General features: G+C 59.4%; 1 long non-coding RNA gene across 1 annotated transcript; it reads right to left on the bottom strand.

Annotated features, from left to right (window-relative positions):
* Positions 1-3,742: 3,742 nt before the first annotated feature.
* LOC309857752 lies at positions 3,743-9,024 on the bottom strand. Its single transcript, XR_014307892.1, has 2 exons — positions 4,287-9,024; positions 3,743-3,962 (listed from the first exon to the last, which is right to left on the bottom strand). It is a non-coding gene; the product is annotated as an uncharacterized lncRNA (long non-coding RNA).
* Positions 9,025-9,125: the final 101 nt, after the last annotated feature.

Raw genomic sequence — 9,125 nt, 5'->3', positions numbered from 1 at the left:
GAAGACATTACTCGAAGTGAAATAAGCCGGACACAAAAGGGACAGATCCTGTAGGATTCCACTTCCGTCGCGGTATTGAGAGGAGTCCCGTTGATGGGGACACGAAGCAGAAGGGTGGGTGTCGGAGGCACCGAGGGAGGGGGTGGGAGCTGCTTCTGGGGGACGGGGTTTCAGTTTGAGATGATGGAAAAGTCCTAGAGACGGACGGTGGGGCTGCCGGCACGGAAATGGGAACAGACTTGGTGTCGTGAAACGGTGCGCTCAGAAATGGTTACGATGGCAAATTGTATGTTATGTGTATTTTGCCACAATTTTTAAGAAAAGTGCCAAGGTCGGGGAGCGGGGGGCCTGGCTGGCTCAGCCTAGAGCACGAGACCCTTGGTCTTGGGTTGCGAGTTTGAGCCCTGTGTTGGATGTAGAGATTACTTAAAATCTTAGGTTCTTCTGTCCTTCCTGGGCACGGGGCGGGGCTGGGGGCGACCCCCCCCCTTCTAGCACTGTTTCATTGGGTGTGGCCACATGATTGGTGAGTGCAAGTGACCTACCACTTCTGGGCTCTGGCGGTTGAACCCCCACCCCCCACTGCCCCCGCCCCAGGACGGAGATCTTCCCTTCCCTGTGATGGTCTCCCGTCAAGGTCCACAACTCGGGTGCCCGTAAGTGGCTAGGGTGCCGTGACGCGTCGCCTGGGCTCAGAGCAGACAACGTGTCAGGGAGAATACATTTTTATGTGTTGGGCTAAGCCTTTGAGACGTTGGGGCATTTCTGTCCCCGCAGGAGAACAACAGACATTTACTGCCTCTCAGTCCTGAAGGCCAGAAGCCCATACAGTGTGAGCAGGGTGGGCTCCTTCAGGGGCTGTGGGGGGAGTCTGGTTCTCGCCTCTCCCTTTGTCTCCTACAGGGCCGTCTCTGTCTCTGTCTTTTCAGGCTTCCTCCTGTATCTGTCAGTGCCCCCCTTTCATAAGGGCCCGGTCATATTGGATTAGGGGCCCGTCCTACTCCAGTATGACCTCCCCTTAACCAATGACATCTGACGCTGTTTCCAAAGGAGGTCACACTTTGAGGTCCAGGGGTTAGGACTTGAGTATCTGCATTTTGTGGGTATTCCATCTACAACAGGCAGCCTCCCAGAGGAGAGGGCTGGGAAGAGCAGGGCTGGAAAGGGGAGTGGGAGGAAGAACCCAGACACTTCCAGCAGGAGGAACTGAGTGAGCAGGCCTTTCTGGCACGGGCAGCTCTGGAAGGTTCTTAAGAGACTCCCCGTGGCCACAGAAGGTGTGGGAGTGCATTTGTGCCTGTGCTGGGGGGCTCCCTCCTGTTCATCTCCAGGGTGGAGACAGGCTAAGACATGCAGGCAAAGGAGATGGATGCAGGAAGGGGGGGGGGTGGGCTGTCAGGTTTGATCTTCAGGATTTGTTTTTGACTTTCTGCTGACTCTAGAAATGGATCCACATGGGGGTGGGGGCGGGAGAAAGGCAGAGCGAAGAGGGAAGCTTTCAAAGCTGTAGCCATGGGAAATGTTTTTATTTTCTGCTTGAAAGAAAATGGCAAAGAAGAATAAAAAAAAAAAAAAAAGAGGTGAACAGAGAGACACACATTGTGTGTGTCTACGCATGCACACATGTGCGAGAGACAGACACAGAGGTCCTGGGAGCCTGAGGGTGTGGGAGGCTCCCAGGTCCCCGCTCTCAAGATGCCCCTGTGGGCCCTGATGTCACAGTGAGGAGCGCAGAAGGTGGAGGGCTGGGCAGAAACAGGGCTGGGGTTGCTTGCCTGCCACCCAGGCTGGGCGACCTTAGGAAGACCAGCCCATTTCTCTGGGTCACAGGGATCCTTGTGACCAGTGTATCTATGACAGGGGCACAGAGGCACAGGACAGATAGCCTGTCCTACGTGTGCAAATAGCAGCACAGCAACAGGCACACTTACAAGACCACTCAGAGATTGTGTGTGTGTGTGTGTGTGTGTTGTGTGTTAGACACCAGAAGACCCCCAGGGAGATGGAAAAGGTCTTTGTCCAGGTGTGTTCTGAGCCGGTATCTACAGCGGGTGTGGGGGAGCCCGGGGGTCTGCTCTCCTGAAAACTTCTCCTTCCGGCCCTGGAGTATGGAATTCGGGTCCTACTCTCAGGGAAGACCTGACCTCACCCACCCATACCTCAGGCCCAAAGGATGCTGGGCTCTACATTTGTCCCCTTGCTTGGCGTAGTTGAGGGTATATGGTGCTACGCCTGAGCTGTGCGAACTTGTCACTTCCCCTTGGGCTTCTCGTCTGTCCAATGGGCACTATGGTACCCAAGCCAGAGGACTGTCAGAGCTGGCACGAAGCAGGAGCCAGTTTGCATTAAAAGAAAAAGCCAGCCTGGAAAAGAAGAAACTGGGAGTTGTGTGCCATGGATGGGGAAGGGCTTGGGTGTGCAGAGGCACAGGGGTCAGGGTAGTGGGAGGGGACAGAGGTAGGTCCGGGGGGTGGGGGGCAGGGCTGGGGTGCACTTTGCTCCAGAAATCTGAGCACACACAGGCCTGCCAGGGGGTGCTCAGAGGTCCAGACAGAGCAGGGGCCAGGCGGCCAGAGAAGTGAGCCCCTAAAGGCCAGGCAGGAGGCAGCCTCCTCCTGGAGCCCTGACTCCCCACCTAGGTGCAGCCCCCTCCTCCCCCAACACACGTGCTGCCAAGCCCTCCATTAGTCACCCTGGCACTGACATTCATAAATCCCATTAGTCACACCCGCACAAACTCGCCTGCAGAGCACACCCAGTACACCCAGACAAAGAAGGAGGCCCCTGAAGAGGCCTTGTACATCCTAGAACTGTGTGGGCACCCCAGGCACTTAATAGACATGGGGCCCGCCTCCCCCAAAGCAGGCAGCTCCTACAATCACCCCTACCAGCCAGGCACTCCCAGCTCCCCCAAATAACCACCGCCCCTCAATTCCAAACCTTCCCCGCACCCTCTGGGCACACAAGGGCCACGGTAACGCCCACGAATGCCCTTGGCCTCCCCCATCTCCTGCCTCTCTCGGGAGTATGGCACCGTGGCCCTCTCCCCCTCGGGACCCGGCCTCGGTGGGGGTCTAACCAGGAAAACCATTCCCCAAGGTCAGCAGAGCTCTTCAGCGGGCAGCCCCGGGAGCTGATTTATTGGCGGTTTATTTGGAGAAACGCTATCGCTATCGCTCTTGGATTCCGGAGAGGGGAAAAGAAAAAAAAAAACAAAAAAACCAACACACAGGCTCGTGGTGGACTTTAACCTTGGGCTGAAACCGCAGCCTTTGTTTTCCGAGAGGCTTCCTGGGGCGCCGTGGCGGGGCTGGGGCCAGGGTGGGAGGCAGGGCCGGAATGCGGCCCTGCAGGCTCTTGGATCCCAGACGGCGAAGCCAGGGCTCCACTTCCTCCGGGCCCCGCAGAGCCCTCACAGTCTCTCCAAAGAGGCTTCGAGAAATTCTAGGAAGGAGCCGAGGCTCCCACAGAAAGATCATCTGGGGGCCAGGTTTACCAAACCTGCCTCCGGCCTCTGTCGCGGGCCGTTGCAGCAGTGTGTCACTGGCACGGGTTGGGGGAGGCGCCTCCGAGGGGTGAATGCCTCGCCTTTCCACGGCCGTCTCCATCGGAGTCCCGAGCAAAGAGCAAAGACCGTTTGGAGGTGCCTGTCCCCGATCGCGCACAGCCTGTGCGGCTTCTGAGAGGTGCCCGCGTAGAGGCCTGTTCCCTGCCCCTCTGGCAAAGAGATGCACGAGGCTGGTGACATTAAGAGTTATTATTGCAAATGCACCTTCTCTGGGTCTGTCCCCCAGATGCTCCGTGACTGTTCAGGTAGAAAGACCACCGCCCCTACCAGGTGGCCACTAGCGCCCCGCCGATCACCGCTCTCCCCATGGTTGGGCTATTTGCGCCAAAGCCGAAAGCTGGTGGCTGATGTGGGAGCCGACTCGGGGCTGATAGGCGAAAAGTCCGGAGTATGCCTGGCATAGAGGGAGGGATGGGCTGGTGTGGGGTGGGGAGCTGGATGAGCCCCCGCCTCCCAGCATGGCTCCCAGAGACACCCGGCATGGTCCTCATCACACGGGGGGGGGGGGGGGGGAATAAAGGGGGAAAAGCCCACCTCCCTATATCCCACACCGGAGGACGACTCAGGGCAGAACGATGGGGTGGCATTAAAGCAGGGTCAACAGAGAAGTGGGGCTGGCTGAACTCTGAAAAGATGATCTAACCCCAGTGTCACCCCATAATGGCGGTGCAATTGGGCTCAAGCAGGTGGCCGTGCGCCCATTCCAGCCTCACCGAACCTTCTTAGGAGCTAGTGCCTGGCCGGTGGCCCTTCCCCAGGCTGCGATCTGGTGAGGCCCGGGCTGGCTGGGGTCCGCCGACTCCAGGTATGGAAGGTGATGGCACTGAATGGGTGAGTCCGTTTCTCTCTTTGGTGAACGGGGAAGCTCCTGGCTTGATTCCCTGCACCGTCCCAGGGACCCCAGGCTGTGACCGGGAGAGCAGGGCGGATGGGAGGCCGGCCAGGAGCACCAGCGTGTGAGCAGCGGGAAAGGAGGTCCTGCATAGAGATTTATGGCTGCATCCGGCCCCCTGTGCACCCAGCACGTCTCTGACCTCTCCGAGCCAAACAGTGGAATGGAAGACCCGACCCGGGGCCGGGGAAAGGGGCCAAGGCCGGAGGCGGAGCTGAGACACATCGGGATCTGCTGCAGCCGAGCCTGGTGCTTCAGCCGCGGCTCTGCCCACCGAATGAGCACTCTTGTCCCTTTGGCGTTCCGGCTTTGGCGCTGCATCCTCTGGCTTTCTGGAGGGTTGGGACCCCTCGTGGCCAGGCTGGCTGAACCCCAGCTCCGCTGAATATGGCTGAGCCAGTCGCAGAAAACGGAGGGCGAGAAGGATGTCCCGGGTGCAGCCTCTCCGGGTTTTCGAGGTGCCCGGGTCTGGAGCTCCCTGGTTGCCAGACCAGGGACCTGGAAACAGGCTCTTTTAAGCCCCAGATCCGGCCAGGGCTTCCTGAGCGGGCAGCAGAGGCCGGTGAACGCTCGGGGTCCCCTTCACCAAGAAGCCAGCACAGCGTGGGGACATAGGTCCGTCCTCACCCCCCCAGACGGTTTGGGGCGACGGGTGGAGGTGGCTCAGGTGTCCTTGCTTACCAAAAAAATGCCACTTTTCTCTGGGAGAAGGGGAGAATGTATGCAGGTGGCCAGCAACACCAGGGTTCCAGAAAGCGCTGGGTTCTGCCCGAATAGGGAATAGGGCAGCGTTGGCTGAGGCTCAGGGCAGAGCCGCCGTGACAAAGCCACCACCGGGGAGAACCAGGCTCCAAGTTGGCCTGTTCTTTTTAAAAATTATTTTAAAAGATTTTATTTATCTATTTGACAGAGATCACAAGTAGGCAGAGAACAAACAGAGGGGGTGGGGAGCAGGCTCCCCGCCGGGCAGAGAGCCCCATGCAGGACTCAGTCCCAGGACCCCGAAATCATGACCCGAGCGGAAGGTAGAGGCTTAACCCACTGAGCCACCCAGGCGCCCCTGTTCTTTGGTTTTAAAACAAAGGGGAATAATTTTGTCAGTCGGTTCCCGTGCACAGAGCCCGACGCCTAGAACACACAAAAGGGCTCTCGGCTCCGCAGCCCAGGGTGGCCGCCGACGACTGCGCGGGCCTGGGCGCGTTCTCCAGGAGCTAAGGTTTGGGTTTCGAGGCGGTTCTCCCCGCCCCCCCCATCCCAGCCGATTTTCTGCCCAGTCAGTACAAAACACACACATATACACACACTGCGTCAACCCACTTTTTGGCCGCAGACCCCGCCGGGTAAACAGAAGTATGTTGGGGGGGGGAAGATGGCGGCCAGACCCGGGCGGACCGCGGACCGGGCGCCTCCACTCCGCCCCGCATAGGGTGCCCAGGCCTGGCTCTGACATCGCAGTATGGTCCGCCAGGGCGGGAAGAGTGCTTCCCCAGCCCCCGAAGCTCAGCAAGGGATCCCCAGGGGTGCCCTACGAATGGCAGGGGTCTCTAAAAGGAGCCCGGGCAGCGCCCACCCCTGGGCCTGGGATCTGTCCCTCCCCCCGCCCCAAGATGGCTCCCGGACGCTGTTTACCCCGCGACTGCGGGGGCACCGGGGCGCGGGCCCAGCGGCGAGGGGTGGGGGACGTGCAAGGACCAGGGTGCGCACAGGTCGGCCGCGGCGGGCAGCCCCTCGGCGGGACCCGCTGCGCTCCCACGCACGCTGCGCTCGGAGAGCCGGCGCGGGCAGGCCGCCCTGGGCACCGCGCCGCCAGGCCCCGGGAGCAGCCGCGGCGTCCCCAGGTCCTGCGCCGGGGCCGGGCTCCGGCGGTGACTAGCGCGGCCGCGGGCGTGAGTGTGTGCCGAGAGGGGGCCTGGGGCCCACAAAGGCCCAGGAGGAGGAGGTTGGGGGAGGGGGGTCTCGCCTGCCCCGAACCGCGACCCTAATGAAATGCAGGCTCGGTTCGCCACGCAGACAAGGCACATACTTGGAAAATGCAAACGCCATTGGCAAATGCAGGGCAAACAGGCAGAATTTTTATTAGCAACTAAATGATTTATGGCGCACATACTCCGCCATCACAATTACGGCGTCTTGGAGCATCCAGGGGTGAAAACATTAAACATTTATAAAAATAGGTCTTCCCCCCCCAACCCTCAAGTCCTTTGTATTCCCCACCTCAACTTTGTCAAGATACATATTTTTTTTGCCTGAGCTATGCGAAAATTAAATAAGAAAAAAAACACCCCCCCCCCAAAAAAACCCCATTCCAGATCCAGGGCGGGGATAATGGGGTGGGGGAATAGGGTCTGGGCTCCGAATATTGGAGGGCAACCAGGGGGGTGGGGAAACGATGGGGGCTCAGGCGTGGGAGGGCCTTTTAGGAACCCACAAAGGCCTTCGGATAAGGCTCAAGGATGCTCGGCGCCTACCGGGGCTGCGCCCCTACGCACAGACCCTTCCCCTGCTTCGGCCTCCAGCAGCCCCACGCAGCTCAACTGCACTTATTTCTGCAGTCAACCCCCTCCCCCAAGGCACACAAAACACAATACCTCCTTTTTCTAACCCCCCTCTCCTCTCCGTCTTTGCTGCTGGCCGTCCCGGGGCCGCACCGGGAACCTCCCGCCGCCCCAGCCGCCACTGAGACCTGCGCGCCCTGCTCCAAGCGCGGACACCGCCGCTGTTCCCCTCGGCTCCGGCTATTTTCGTTCCTTTCTTTACTTCTCACTCCTCCCTCCTCCCACTGCGGAGCTCTAGCTTCCAAAAGAGGGCAGCCTCGAAACCAGCGCAGAGGCTCCTGGAAGGGCAACTTGAAACTGCCCTCAAGAGGCTGAACTTTTTTTCCTCAAATTTATACTAGAATTAAATTAGACACCCCCAGTTCGCTTTCTCCAAGCCTATCCCCCCTCCCCGTTTTCTTCTAAAAGTGGAGAAAAGAAAATAGAACAAACGGGCGCTAACTAGCTCATTTTTCCCCCTCCAGAAAAGTTGCTTAAAAATGGATTAAAAAAAAAAAAAAAAGACCCAGCGATGCGAAAACGCTGAGTCCGCAGCGCGGGGCGAAAGAGCGGGCTTCTCTTGTTTTAATTAAAATCTAATCACCGCGGTTGCTCTCCGAGGCAGGATCGGCAAGGATTTCTGCCCCTCCAAGCTTCCATTTGAGGGTACGTAATGCCCAGCCGGGCATGGGTCCCTGCGGGGCTGTAGAGAGGGTACGGGGTCCCAGGGCGGCCCCTCCGACCGCGTCCGCAGTCCTAGCGCCCGCAGCCAAGTAGGTTGCCGCGGGCAGCTCCCGGCGACTCAACCCAGAAAGGATTTTGCTGAAAGCGCAAAATAAAAGTACAAAGTCTGGGGGATTGGGGCTCCCCTCCCCCTCCCGCCGCCGCGGCCAGCCAAGCACTTTTTGGGCTTGGCTTCTGCTTCCTCTGAGCTCAACAGATTTTTTTTTTTTTTTTTCCCGGTCTCGCCCTCCCTGGAGGGGGCGCGGCGGATGGAAGGCGAGAGAGGACCCCAGCCAAGAGGTTTTTAATATTACACTTTAATAGGTTTCAGAAGGCCCCGTGGAGAAATGCTAATAGGCTGAAATGTCAGAATCGAGAGGGAGTCAGTTCGCGCTCAGCCGATCTAATCCTTTTTTCTGCTCTGATTTTGGGGGGGGGGGGTAAGGGGAGGGGAGCGCCCACGCAAAGAAAGGCTTTGGGGAAGGGCGCGCGGTGCAAAGCTCCGCGGCCCCGGTCGGGGCCGAGCGGGGGGCGCGCCCGGCCCGCGTTTCTATAGGAACCCCTTTTAGAAGATTAGAGACTCACCCGCTACCCGCCGCCGCGGCCTCTCCAAAATATTAATCAGTAACCATCTGACACCGCGTTTCAGGGAGGGACCCGCAGGCCGAGGCTAGGAAAACGGCCTTCACGCCTGCCCATCCCACCCAACCGCGCAGCCGGGGGAAAAGGAATGAATCGCTGCTTTGTTTTAAAAGGGGGAGTTAAAAAGGGAAAAAGCAGCCCTTGTCTGTTTTGGCGTCTCCAGCGCGCGTTCTGGAAGGCGCGCCCCAGGGGAGGTAGGGGGCCAGGGCCCGGGCGCGGGGTGCAGCTCGCCGGGCCCCAGGCCCTTCCCGGCTCGCTCGGCTTGTCACCTCCTCCTGCGAGCAGGAAGCTGACAGGCGGCCCATTAAACCGCGCCTTGCAAAGCCCTGGATTGCGGCGACAACCATCTTCCTCTATTTTGATCACTCAGCCTAGACGCCGAGGGAGGGGGTAGGAAGAGGGAGGAGAGGGAGGAAAGGGGGGGGTCCGAGCTGGTGGAGGGGGAGGGCTGCCTAGAAACGGCCGGGAAAAATTCTCACCACCAGTTTTGATCATTCAGCCCCGCCGTGGGGAGCCTGGAAACTGCTGGAGCCCCTTGGTCCGTAATTGGTTTTATAGGAATGGCTGAGGGCCAAGGTGTTTACATGCGCGTGATTGGCGGTGGGCGCGGCCAATAGATGGAGGCCGGGGGCCGGCCTGGAGGGGGAGGCGGGCACCCGGGAACAATGCGTGTTTCTTCGCTGGAGAGTACTCCCCTCCCCCAGCCGCCCCCTCCCCCCTCCCGCTGGCTTTTTTTTTTTTTTTTTTTTTTTTTAGATCCAGCGAG

This window comes from Mustela nivalis (genome assembly GCF_964662115.1).
Source record: "Mustela nivalis genome assembly, contig: HAP1_SCAFFOLD_1172, whole genome shotgun sequence".
In the NCBI taxonomy this organism is placed as follows: Eukaryota; Metazoa; Chordata; class Mammalia; order Carnivora; family Mustelidae; genus Mustela; species Mustela nivalis.
Note: the sequence above shows the minus strand (reverse complement) of the source record. Positions and strands in the feature narration are given on the sequence as shown.